Source organism: Strigops habroptila, chromosome 9, assembly GCF_004027225.2.
Source record: "Strigops habroptila isolate Jane chromosome 9, bStrHab1.2.pri, whole genome shotgun sequence".
In the NCBI taxonomy this organism is placed as follows: Eukaryota; Metazoa; Chordata; class Aves; order Psittaciformes; family Psittacidae; genus Strigops; species Strigops habroptila.
Genome location: NC_044285.2, coordinates 14488773 through 14503366, shown reverse-complemented (window position 1 = coordinate 14503366; position 14594 = coordinate 14488773). Strand labels below are relative to the sequence as shown.

The following is a 14594-nucleotide window of genomic DNA, read 5'->3' as shown; positions in this document are numbered from 1 at the left end:
AGCACATACTGTGAAACGTATCTTGTTATCAACTTTTTGCTCTCATATCTTGCGTAAGTATTGTAAAATGTGCAGAATTATTTCCCCTGCTTGTTCTTTACGTGACATGCAAGATATTTTAGCATAAGGGGGAAAAAGGCAAGACAGACTGGTTATATTTCAATGGCTTTAAAAAAAATCCCAACCACCACAGACACTCATGGTGCCTGCCCTAGTAAAACAGGAATCTGTAACGGTTCTTTTAGAATCAGTTCCCTTTATGCAAATCCAGCTTACAGCTCAGAAGAGAAAGGGGAAGGAAAAAATAGGGAGTTCTTTAAACTCTGTATCAGAATAAATATCCCCTGCATATATACATATAATATATATCTCATGTTCTAGCCAACAATTACACACACTGTTGCCAAAAATTTCTCTTATTACTTTCTATTAAAAATTAACAGGTCAAACCATCTTTAAACCACATTCCAAAACAACTGACTGCAAAAGTATCTGAATTCCTGTAACCAATTTGTTCATACAGGATAAGGTTACTATTCTAGTAATCAAGTTCCTGATTATCTGCATCACAAGGTATTTTTAACAGGAAGGAGCACTTCCATCCTAAATTGCAGACTTCCACATGCTTTGGCCTAGAAAAACACAACTCATTATTTCCCCGTCACTCAAACTCATAAAGAGTTTCGATATAAAGCATAAATTCTTTATGTAATGTATAGTATAAAGTATTTACAAAGCTTTACAAAGTAATAATTTATAAATAAGAACTGTCACAATTTATATGTGAGAGCTGAGTGCAAGTTACTCCACCTATGATCCCTAAACCCTAATTTTAACTGAAACTATACAATCTTTATACATGTATCTCAGACTGGCCATACTACAAAATAAAATGCAAGTAAGTACTGTAAATAACTGCTTATGGAGTAATAGTATTCTAATAATTTTTTCTTTACGAAATGTGTTTTTTTCGAAGCTACAAAGTACTGTCTTGACAAAGCCTGCCGAAGGCATGTTAAACATAAAGTACAGCACAATCACCCAGGTGAAAGCTACAGACACCTCCTGTGTACCGCAGGAAAGATCCTCACGGCTGGAAATGCAAAACCACCACTACATTGAGCCAGCAGTTCGTGGAAGTTCGCTGCTTTGCAGCTGACAGCACTGTTGTTGTTTCATTGTAACTGGTCCAGGAGCTGAGTAAAAAGTCGTGGCTGGCACTGACAAAGGCAAAAGTAATCTTTTGGCACAACTGACTCTTTTCTGACAGAAACAACAGTGCTACTAATCCAGTGATTATCATAACAAGTCTGCCAGTGCTTTAGTTTCAAAAGAGACATATAGTGGGGGGGAGGAGGAAAAAATACCTTCCTGCAAGACAAAGTATTTGGGAAAGTCTAAGACACAGTACATTATATCAACCTGTTTAGGAAATACATCAGCAGATAATGGTTATGCAAAGACTGTTTAGATGCATGACCCCTAACCAGTAAAACATGTTATCATTCAAAAATTTGAGTCAGTGGGGCATAAGGACCCACGTTAAGGTTCTGCTAAGTCAGCACACGTATAGCTAAAAATTCTCATAATCCTGAATTTGAATTATGCAAATCAGTTTTTTTAAGATGTTGCTCTAAACCAAAATATAACTGTTTAAGATGGGGAGGAAAACCAATTTGTAAACAGTCCCCAGAATTGGTTCTTCTAAAAAAGCCCAGTACGGTTAGCTGGAGTACTCAGGAGTATCAACACGCTTCCTTTTTCTGCCAGGTGTCTTTCTCCTCCTTTTCATGCAGCTTTTTTTCTTCTTTTACATGCCCAAAACAGGCTTGCATCTAGACCTACACTTTAATCAGAATTTGCACACAAGGCACACGCATTCACATTTTAGAAGCTCCTTGAAGGCTATGGGGAAGAATTTCATTTGCCTGTGAGGAAGAATTTCACTGCCTACAGAACACCGGCACTATGACTTCCCGCTGCTTGACATCTGGATTTGACTTGGAACAAAGCCGCTGCTGCCCTCAGCCCCCATCAACATAGCACACACCAAACAAGCGGAGAACCAGCAACCCTCCACCAGGACATCAGATACGTGTCTACAGTGATGTTCAAGGAACCTGTTCTGGTCGGTACACTAATGTATTTTCCAGTGATGACACATGAAAAACAATCAAATGCTGCAAGAGACAAAGACCCAGAAAAACTCTTTTCAGACTGGGCACAAACAAACACCACACACTTCAATGCAGCCAAAGGTAGCTCTACGGGAACGCACCAGGAGCATAAGATACGCATTCCAGATGGTAGGAGAGTGGAGAACACTCACTAAGAAAGAACACAGGAATCAGCTATGGTAATAAATTCAATAGTCTCAAAGCAAAAAAAAAAAAAGTGTCATCAAAGGGTTAAAGCATTTTCCTGAGAAATGCAAAACAGAACTGAGGAACTAGGGGGATCATCACCTTCATATAACCCCTTCCACAAGGAAATGCAGTGTCCAATTCCAGTATCCGCTAATTCCTCATGGATGTTAAAGGGCACAGGAAAGCTGTGACAGTTAGCAGAGCACTGAAAACCATGCTGCACATGGAAAGGCTACAATATCTCAATCTGTTTAGCAATGCAAAGACGGGGGAAATACAACGACTGCATGTTATAAACACAGATATATGCAGACAGGTAGACAAAAGTATAATGAGGTTCTACACCACTTCCTTCTTCCTGTAGGCATTGAGGATGGAAAGCAACTGAAATGACTCAAGCTGATTTCATAGTTCCCAATCAAAATAGGCTACTTGTACGGCAGATATGCCACAGTCTAACTAGGGGTAATTCAGTAGGTTTGATCTCCGTTCGAGCAGACCCGGCTGGCAGCCTGTGGCTGGCCTGGCTCACACGGCACCTCCACTGCAGTCCCTGCTGCTGTGCCAGGGAGGGCTGGCAGGACATTGCCCCTGCCCTTGGCCAGCCCTGCAGACAGAGCACAGCCCCAGCCCGGGAGCCCGGCCAGGCCGCAGGACAGGCTGAGTGTTCCTCACTCACCTCGGGAGGGTCACACCAGTCACGAGGATGCTTTCTGGCTTTATGCACTGAATTCTAAAAAGGCTTTGCTTAATGCCACTTTTAAGATGGCACTGTGAGCATTTCAAGCTCTTCTAGAAGAAAAGCTGAAGAAAGCTGTTGCCTCATGACTTCTATGTATGCATTCATTCTGACGAAACAGGTCCAAACATTTATCTAATAAAAAAATTGGATCTTACAATCAAACCGAAATGAAAGTTGTTGTTCTTGCTGGTATAAGACAAAGACAACCATATTTAAAACTTATTTCAAGAGACACAGGCTCTCGTGCTCGTGTAAACAAGATAATACACTTTATAGGGTTACCATCTGCTATGATCTTGATCAAATAAATGATTTGACCAAAAAGAATCACATTGTAGATTGTATACTAGGTACTCAAGGTATGAGTTTCTATCTTTTATAGCTTCTTTATCCAATTTTGTTTCAGAGTAATGATATTCCTTTCGATAAGATTCAACAACTGAAATCAATTGCAAAATAAAATGAGAGCACAAACCATAACAGCATTGATTGTATTTTGCATCTTAGACACCCAAACAAATCAATCTACTACTAGACCCTATATTGCAAAGGTCTATTGTGAAGTATGATACAACTTATTACCTTAAATTATATTTCAGGTCTAGACTTTCCAGTAAGGGGATGCAAAGAGAAATATTATTTGATGGAGAAATACTCCTTCAATTAAAAATTTTAAATTTCAATAGGTTAAGACTACTTCTCAGCCTCTCCTTCTTGCTTCCAAATGCAAAATAGTTCTCATTTTATATTAGACTTAATATTTTTAGTAACATAATTTCTATTCTAACATAGTAGTTGAAATTTGCAAATCAGATAAACTAGTAAAGAAAAGATAGAAGTTCCACACATTTATTACCAGGAAAGAGGCAGGGAGGACAGGAGACAACACTCAAAACCAAAGGCAGCTTGACAATAGATGTCATGTGGTGGGCTTAAAATATACAAAGCTAAGGACATTAATCAAATTGAGAAGAGAAATGAAACCCAGGCAACCTATCAACAGCCTAACCACTGAAGTGCCATTGGGATAAATTCAGATGCAACATTATAATCAGGTAAAAGACAAACCACTTCAATTTCAAACTATATAAACAGAGTGCTTTCTCTCCAGCCACCCTCAAAGGAAAGGCAAGGGGAAGACTTCAAGCAAGGTGGGGGAAAAGGGGAAGAGAGAGACTTAAAAATCTCAATCCATATTGCTTCTTGGAGAATGTAAGAATTGCCTTACAGCATATGGATGTGAAGTTCCCCCCATCCCTCTGGATCAAAAAGGAAAGTTCCTCCCCAGTAATAGAACTGCATCTTAAAGGCACCAGTGGTAGCAGCAGAGCAGTATCCCTCTTTGTACCTTTTGCCCCAGAGAAGATTAATGAAGTGCAGTGCATATGTCACAAAAACACCATCTTGAGTCAGAGTTGTCTGGTACAAACTCTGGGCTCCACAATTCCACCAGGAAACTTCCCGAGATACTTTTATTCAATTGCATGATGCTGCTCACTCTCCTCCCTGTACTAAGCCCCAGAGTTGCAAACTGAACACTTCATCCATTGTGTGGTCTAAAAGTGAGATTTCTCCTGGGCATAACCATTACTTTCAATATCCTTCCCCACCTGCCCAGTCAGGTTTATAACCATGAGAATTGAGGTTGTTAACTACCTGCCTCTAATGGCAGACATTTAAAAGCTCAACGAAGCACTGCAGGGATTGAAGCCACCCTGAGGAGGCATCAGTTATCTCAATTATTACCCATAAAACATTAGCTTCCATTTGAAAATTTTTCTTTGCAAAGATCAGTTTGTAAGAACTGTCTGAAATACCAACAGAGATTATTAGTAGTAGTAAATAAATTAATCTGTATTTTTGAAACATTGTTTATCCTGGAGAATCCCAGAGCACTATTATCTGACATAGCAAAGAATAAACATCCGTTACACCAGTTATTGTGGAAATTATTTTCAGAATAGGCAATAAGATATGCTATACAAAGTTAATTTCTATCCCCAGAATAAGCAATCACAATTAAAACTTCAGCAGAACAAAATTATTCAAATGGGAGAAATGTACATCAAGTACACATCTTGCCTGAGCAACAGCAAAAACAGACCAAAATTAGCATTGACAGGTGTTAAAAATTAGTTGGAGCCTAAAATGTATCAGCAAGTTGAATTAACTCTTTATTAAAAGCTTTTTAAAACCTGTATTTCGTACAGAAAATTATTTGCAAGAACAGTATTTTCCCAAGTCAGAATAAAACTTTGGGGTGTACACTTGGAAGAACTTGTTCTAATACAACAAAATATTTAAATTGTATAAAGACAGAACAAAATGTAAAAAAATCATGCTGTTTCAGGAAAACGCATGAAAAGCTTTAGTTTATTTTAACAGTGTCTATTAACATCAGAAGTCAGTAACCACTAATAGAGTTCCTGTATAACCACAAAGTATGTTTTAGATTTGTTTCCACTCATTACCTAAATACAATTTGCTGTTAAAAAAAAAAAGGCCATTACTACTTTTAACTTAATTTCAGAACAATCCTATTCATTTCTTGTAATAAGGCCCATGTATTCTATAAGAACAACAACATTAGGTTATTAATTCCTGTAATAGCAGTGCTCTTACAGAAATGTCAGAAGTAACCTGCTTCTCTTTCCTCTTACTCTCTGCTTCCCAGACTCTAAATCACGTCACCAAACACACCAAGTGACCTGGCATGACCTGGACTCTTTAAATACAATACGATCTGCTCAAAATAACACTGGAACTGGCATTTCCCACCCAAACTGTACTAAACCAGAAAACTGCCATTGCTACACCCAGCTTGCCAGAAAAAGTACATCAGGTACAGTTCAAAGAGGAGAGCATATTCAAAATACTCTATGTAATATGCTGTATGCAATACTATTTGTGTGTTTATTCAGTAAGTTAATGATGAAAATATAAAATTTAGCATCTAAATTAGTAAAAAAAAAATATTTCCCTATATAAATACAAGCTTTAATATTATTCTTCCATTCAATTCAAAGTTAAAGTTCTGGGGGGGGGGGAAACCCCAACACCTAAAATGCTTATCTTCAGGTATATTATATTTACATGTGTGCAGACACAGCATAATTTGAAACCTCTCTGGTTACAGATGTGAATACAGCAAACCAGCTTAGAGATCAAGCCTTTAGCAGGGATACAAGCCAGAGCTTCTCTTCATAGGTGAACACACACACAGTTAAACTGCTACTAAATTGCATCATGCTGCTTACTCCCTCTCTGTATTGAACCATGAAGCATTAGACTGAAGAGGTCTAACAAGCAAGTCTCAGCTTTACGATATTAGCTACCATAATAATCCATTCAACTGGTAAATTTTCCTGTGGTTACTTCAGTTATGACTCAACAGCTTTATATAACCACACACTTCAATATACATATATATATATTTATATGTATACCAAATCAAGGCCAGCATCACAAGACTGAAGAGACCAGGCCAAAAAAATTCAAATATAACCCCACAGTCAACAGCTACTGTTACCAACTGTATTACAGCAGCACAAAAAACTGACAATTCAGGTACTAGAACATAATACAGCCTGAGTTACACAGTGTGTAACTGAGACGCTAATCCTCATGAGCAAAGAAAACACTGCAAGTGTGACAGCTTTTCTAACAATGTGTCTAAAAATGTTAAGAAAAAGTGTTTTCAGTCATTTAGTGTATCCAGCAAACTCTGGCCCTCTTGAAAACAAATTCCAAGATCAACCTGTCAGTATCCTTTTATGGTATTGATGACTGTCATATACACATATGATTAAAATCATCCAATTGTAACAAATAAAAAGTACTTTCTTGATATTTAGAATATCATTAATGCATTAATTAACACTCGAACCCTTTAAGAAAAAAGGGCCCTCTGATATACCAAGCAGTTTAAGGGTGGCGGAGGGGATGGGGGGAAGGAGGGGAAAGGAACTGAAACAATACTTTTGTGAGAAACATCATATACTTTGAATTTCTGAGTTCATGTAGGTGAACCGGAGGAAAAATAAAGTATCACACAAAAACCTTCCATCTTAGTGAGCCTTGATTTTGAGCTTTAAGTATAATGGCAAGTATGGTATTCAGTATAGCCAAGGAAATCTAAATTCCACCTTTACATTTCTATGACTGGAAACAAAGATATTTACAGATACGCAGTCAAGATCACAGAAGTCTGACCTTCAGAAGACCAAGCCATATCCTAAAAGCACATGAAAAAAACCCTACACCTTGCTACTGCACATAATATCCTTGTATCAGATTTTTGGCTACCCTACAACTACTGAAATCTAACATCTATCTATTAACAGCAGCATGGCATCCCGGCATCTCACATTAAAACATCAACACACTAACATCTTACATTTTTCATAAAACAAAGCTTGCAGAATGCAAAGCAGTTTGAAAGGTTTTCAGGTTTACCTAACCCTAACCCTGACTTTTCACCCCCACCATCCCCCGGTTTATCTTTAAACTAACATTTCTTACGATTACTTGTTCAAAAGAGCACACAGTTCTTAAGAGAATTCTGGCTCCTTCAATTCACCTGAGAAAAGTGTCTATTATATGAACATGTCAGCATTAGACATCATCTTTTAACTCGAAACCAAACTTGATCTGTACAGTATTTAAACAGGGAAGAACGCTTAATGGATAAATGCAAGCACAGCACATCTGTTCACTTAAGCCAGAGATGCGGTAGGCTAGCTTTAAGTTACATGTGAAAAAACTACAGAATAAATATAGCAAATATTGACTTAGGTAATTATTACAACCTGGTGCACTTTTTTTTTTTTTTTTTTTTTTTTTTTTTTTTTTTTGCCAAAAATCAAGAAGAAAGCCTCCACACTTCTTCATTTTCATCCAACAATAAGCTTTTGCAAGGTTAGGGCTTTACCATTTGCCCTGCAGCACAACAATGTGCCCTGCTGGTTTGTCCAAGGGAAGATAGCACCTATTCCCTCAGTAAAAGTGCTGCCTAAAGCAAAATGTTTTCTTCTATTATTTTAGGCATAGAGTGGAGAAAAAGTAAAAAAGAAAAAGGTCTAAACTATTAAAAACTTTCAAGAAGCCTCTTTACCTGCATTTATACAGTCAAGAATTTGAGCTGATGGAAGTTAGCATTGGCCTGGAGTATCAAGGACTACTTTTTCCAGGATGCATTGTGCACTAACTGGTGCATCCCCTCCATAAGCTAGCTGGAATGGAGTGAAGCTCTTGCCAGATACTCCTTTTGCAGAGGTCCAAAACCAACAGTTCTCTGTAATTCCATTACTTCCAAAAGTCATAGGCAGAATCCAGTCTGAACAAACAATGGAGATCTGGCACAGCCTGTGCTGCCAGCAGGGCCCTCGGACACCTTAAGAAAACCCAAGAAAACCCCAACAAACCTAGACAAACAAAAAACCCCAAGAACCTTTCAAACCTCTTCCTTCAACACTGAGACAGTTCTTCCAACCACTTCTTTGACAGAGATTTTATTGGTATTTTTGAGCCTCATTCTCAAAGTAAGAAAACATGACATTCTCTGTCAAAGGAGAGAAATCTGCCTTTAAATTTCCCAGATACCATTATATCTGCCCAAATATTTGCTGAATCAAACTCCTTGCTGCCTGGGTTGTTAGCTGCCTTCTGAGTCAGGCAGGCAGGTTTGTGTTGACAGCTCTCTTAGCGTGAGTGGCAGTAAATGATGGTGTGCCCACAATGCTGGAAAGCTGATATGATTCAGTTCAGTCTCCTACATCAACAAACGAGGTGGAAGGAAGATTGCTGCCTGATGGTAATGGGCCTTGCACTAATACACAGCAGTACTGCAGCAACCAAGATGTCTGAGGGAGCCTAGTTTACCTTCCATCCCCAAAAAAATGGGCTTCTGTTCATTAGGAGTTCCTACCCTTTATTTAAAAGAAAGGCTGTTCCTTCCATTGAACCAAGACGTCTCACCATACCTCACTGACGTAGTAAGTTGCCCAAAACCTGTATTCACTAGTTTCTTCCTTTATAACCAAAAGGTCTTACTGATTTACTTTTTTCCATTGCACTTCAGGATCATGTGCATTTTATCATTCTTCTGCTGGTATATCCATGTTGTTACAGCTGGTAAGTTTGGAAGGATTACCTTCCAACAACTGAATTATACCTTTAAAGGGTCAGTAACGCAGAAGTAACAACTTTAGAGTAGTCAAGACTCCCCGTTCAGCACTGTGATTTTTAAACGCGAAAGAATAATGACAACAGTTTAACACTGCTAATTTAGCAGAGGCACCCAACTATTTCTAAAAGAACTTAAAGCAGTACCACACTAACTCAAAAAAAAACCAAAAAAGGCTCTGGGTCTGGGGGAGATGAGTCCAGAAATACCTACATTTGCTAGCGAAGATGTCAAGATTTCTCCAACTTTACTTCTTAACCAAAAAGACAGATTTTTTTTCTCCTGTTTGAAGACTTCACCTCTCTTCCTTCTATTTCTTCTGCTAGCTTTTCATTTAATACTCCATAGTCCGGTTGGACTGCGTAACATTTCTCCTTGGCTTAAATCCTGAATATCACACTTTTTATAGAAATGTGAGTTTTCAATGCTTTTCTTGTAACAAGTGTTACATGAGCTAAAACACACTTAATAAAATGCACTTAGAAACCATACACACTTCAGAAGCAGAACTTTGATGGAAAAGTTAGAACTGGAATTTATATTCGAGTATCCCCATTTTAAATTGCCTTCATTCTTTAACAACCTTATGGTTGGAACTGGCATACCTGTTGCTGTTGAAGTGCATTTTTTCAACAAGGACAAGTTGCACTTTGAATAAATAAAAAATCTGCTGCTGCTTCTCAAAGTATGCTGTTACCGCAGTTCTGTAGGGTATAGCTAGAAAATGCTGAAAGCCAATGAAAGGTGGTAGACTTTCTCTGTGGTGAAAAGCACGCTTACCTGGTAATTATTCTTTCTACAATAATAGTACAGCATTAAACAATTCCAAACATTAACTTGAATAGTCTATAGTCAAAAGGCAAGTAGCAATCAATAACTGGTTGGTTGGGGTATTTTTTTAATTCCTTCTCCCAGGATGTTTTAAAAGTCTCTCCTACAAAAGCATCAAATAGTCTCACAACTTCATTCCTATAAAACTTAGACCTTAAAATTAAGAACAGGTTTCTGGGGATATTTCATTGGGACACAGAAACTAATGATTTTAGATTAGAATTAGAACCAATATTGTAAGTTTAATATTACAGGTGAGTAAGAATAAGAAGTGGAAGGATACTGAAACCCTTCAGCAGTTCCCTATCACTGCAGAGAGCTGGTCCCTGCCGGCACAGCATCCAGCACACCCATTAGCCAACATGCAAGCTACTGCACTGCAAAATTTCCTCATGTGAAGTTAGCCTTCAAACAGGCAAGCAACATTCCCCAACTCCTCACACGGGATTTTGATGCAGGAATCACTGCCAGAAAACAGCTCATGAGTCAAGTTTTATGTATGCAAACACAAGCCTATCTCACTAACAACTAAGGGTTGGCTGCCACCCCAAAGGAGGCCACCCTGCCTCCCTTAACACTTTGCTGTCCCCATTGCCCACAGCAAGGCTTTTGTGTCTTCCTCCCTCATACCTGCACCAGTGTTTTGCAAGGTCCTGCAGTAAACCCGTTCAGGAAGAAACTAGCAGAAAACAGAACCATAAAAACAACCCTTGCTGGTTTCTGGCCAGATTAGCTCACTACTGGGGCAGAACAGGACCAGCACTGGCAGAAAGGAAGGGGAAAGCACAAGAATCAGACAAGGCCATAGTCAGAGTCACAGTCACGTGAAGGACCAGGGAAGCCAGCCCACCACTTCCCAAGCATTCAGTAGCTCAGAGACTGGCAATATTCTAGAAACATGGTGATGCCTTTGGGGAAGAGGGAGAAGACATCACTGTGTGGTAATGCACAAAATCCTGTAGTCTACTTTGGAACTCCACTGGCTTTATTGGACCATTGATACTATGTGAGTGTGTGACAAAAAGAACAGAGTAACTGCATGTTTTAATTACATCAAAGACCAACAAACTTCATAAAATCTTAAAGCTGTCAAATCTGCTCAGTGTTATGGTAGAAACAGGTTACCAGGAAGTTCAACAGTGCCAGAACACTCATACACGGTATCATTCACTTGCTAGAATTTCAGCCAAAATTTAAAGGAAGAGTAAATTACTTGAAACTAAATGGCAACAAAACCCAAGAATTTTCCTTCCCTCTGTTTCTTCTGTAATTAAAAAGACAAAAAGTAGGACTCTAAAAATTTTTAAGTACACTTTGAATTCTAGCCAAAACAAGTCTAGAGTTCCATGTGCCAAATAAGTTGATTCTATAAATTACTATAGCACATTTTCTCTTTTATATTTTAGAATCTTAAGCACTGCCAAAACAAGCCAATTTAAACCTCGCCTCTCTGGGTGGTGACTTGAAGTTTAAGTTTTGTTGGCCTTAAATCCTGCATTTGGCTCTCTTTCTGTTACTGCTTTTAGCTCTAGCAACAGCTTTCAGACTTCGCTTCACTTTGTACTTTACTTTTTCATACTCCAACACAATGAAATTTGTATAAGTGCCCAGCTTTGCTCAGCCACTAAAAATAAAATGTTACCATTTATAAGGATTATCAAATAATTAAGACACACTCTTCACATTCTGTTGAATATGTAAAATAACAAAAAAAATGAAAAAACAGTTTCTGCCTTTTTGAAAGGGACAACTATGACTCAGTACCTGGGAAAAAAATACTTATATTCCAGTTACAAAGAATATTATTACCCTTCAATGTACCATCACTTAAGTGTTTTGCAGATCACACTGTGTGAAAGGGTAAAAAGGCATCAAAACTCTCTTCATATCCCCATCTGTACATGAAGGATTATTGACTTAGGTTCAGAAGAAAAAATACCAACCCTCCCTCCAAGATGGAGAGCATTCTGAAGATTCACACATGTAATAGGACAACTCAGAATAAACATCACAATACAGCTCCACAATGTGTTCACATGGACTAAAAACGCAGAGCATGCTCCTTTAGAAAAGGATGGCCCACATACTTTTAAGAAAATTAAGGAATACTGGTAAACTGAAGTGAATTCATAAGTAAACATTCTCCACCCGAATTCAAACAAATGTGATATGCTCATGTAACTGAAGGGCTATGGTAGACGAAGTTCATGTCCTTCTGTGCCCATTCCACAGACCCACGGGGGATTTCCCCGACAGCCAAACCAACACACAAGTACTTCACTGAACTTTCACAAGTGATGTGAAAGCCCAGTGAATCAAACAAATACACGTTAACACAGGATGCATGTGAAACAAATGTAAAAATTCGAGTACAAAGAGCTCCAGTCCATTGTAATTCACTGCACATATCTTAAGACGTAAAGCTTATATTTAAAGGGTCACGCAACAGCAGTAATCATGTACATCACTCTGGTGTATATATGTAATTTCAACTTTAAAAATAAAATCTCTGTATATCACCAATTACAATACCAACTTTACATTAAGTTACATGGATTGTTAGGATTTTATTCCTTGCTTGGCTTTTCTTTAAAAATAAAAGCAAGAAATAAACCTGAAGCCACTTCTCCTTTTACATTTTCAAGTTCACTGTTGAATTTTTAAACATCAGGGGCATTACTTGCCTTGAGTAAGATAAATATTCTTAAACAATTATCAAGAAACCATAATATTGTATACACTTGAGCCCCTAAGATCTCTTTAGCCTAGTTTTCATTTTCCTAAAGGATTCAGAGTGTATCATTATCTTAATCTACTAGGAAGAAACAAGAGAAAATTAGAAACAAAACCAAACCACCCACTACCTATGAAATATTACATAAAAAGAAGACAGAGTAACAGACAAGAAACAATCTACACCTGCTGCTATTAAAAAAAAGATTCAAAGTGACCAGAAACTTCACACATGGTGGGACCTCTTAAGATCTGTGAAGCCTCTAAGTTATCCAAGGACTAATTAGGTTTTTAGGTCTTAAAAAAATCTAATACACCCTACTCATACAGAATTTCAATTCAATACAGGTTAACTCTTTCATTGTAAAACCAGAGTTTAGCAGTTTACAAAAGATTCTAAAAATACAAAAGAATCTAAGCCACTTCATCTAACTTCCCATTAAGAACAAAATATCTTTGAAACTAAAATTCTATACTTGCTGCACTCAATTATATCCAGAGTAATGCCAACCATAATGCTAGCTACAGACAAGTAATAGAAGAATCTGATGTGGCACCTGCTCTGATCTAGTGTTGCACTTAACACTTTTTCTACTGAAAGCCAATTACATCTTCTTCACACCCACATCCTTCATTCTAACACAAGGTTTACAAGGTTTTGTTAAATCACAAAAATAAATTTTCTGCTGAAAAAATGTATGAATTCTAGAAGGGAACAAACAGGTCTCAAATTTGGCCTAAGAAAAATACTCACTACAATAACAACAGTGTCATCATGTGCATGCCATCTTTTACATATGAAATCCACTCAAAGCCATTTTTAAAACAGCTCCAAAATTAGAAGTCTGGAACTGCAGCAATCTTAAGGCTGTTAAGCTTCCAGACCACAGCCAGTTCATAGCAGGGCTGATTAGCTCAATCACAGCACCTTGTTAAAAGCAGCCAAGAGCTCCAAACTGAATCTAAATCACATTGAGCAACTCAAAGCACAGGCAAAAGTACTTTATCCTCAAAGCATCAAGGATATTAAAATAAAAAAAGATGGATAACCTGCACAAGTTCATGAGTTAATTAAAACTCCAGGATACATAATGTTTCCATAGACAGCACATATTTCAACAACAAAAAGTAGTATTTAGAACAAGTCTAGAAATCAACTTCATGAACACTCTTAAATTATGGAATACTTTAAAGTTTAATGTTCTGTTTGAACTTAGTAGTTGCAAATATGATTATGGGACAAAAAGAGTTATAAGGGATGGGTGGCAATATGCTATTGATCAAAGACAGGGGGAAATCAGACCTAGCAGCTCTAGCTGGGTCTTTACTAGCTCTTTCTTCGACCCTTGATGTTGTCACCCTCATTGGAAAGGAAAAACCTCTCTGTAGGATTTATTTTATTTACTTTTAAAATGCAATAGAAGTAATTCAAGGTCACCAGCAGCCTAAAGAGGAAGAATGAACCACCTGTAGAGGTCAGCATTCTAAAAGCACATCAGTAAAACTTAAGCAAAATATGTCAAATTCTCTATTTAGGAGGAACATTTTACTATGTGTGTTAGATAATGGTAACCTAATGCATCTATACACATGCATGTATTCCTCTCTGTCTTTTGGACAAATAGCACAGAACTAATTTTGCTCTGATCAATACAATGTGGAAGAAGAAAACAAACAATTCTTGAACTGATTCATCACAGGAGTAATACTTGAATAACTCTTTATTTAATTTAATATC

The 14594-nt window shown here is 37.7% G+C and overlaps 1 protein-coding gene across 11 annotated transcripts in view; it reads right to left on the bottom strand.

Moving 5' to 3' along the window:
* TCF12 (transcription factor 12) overlaps positions 1-14594 on the bottom strand; it is a 168532-nt gene that overhangs the window by 122868 nt on the left and 31070 nt on the right. The gene's annotated exons all lie outside the window — the stretch shown is intronic.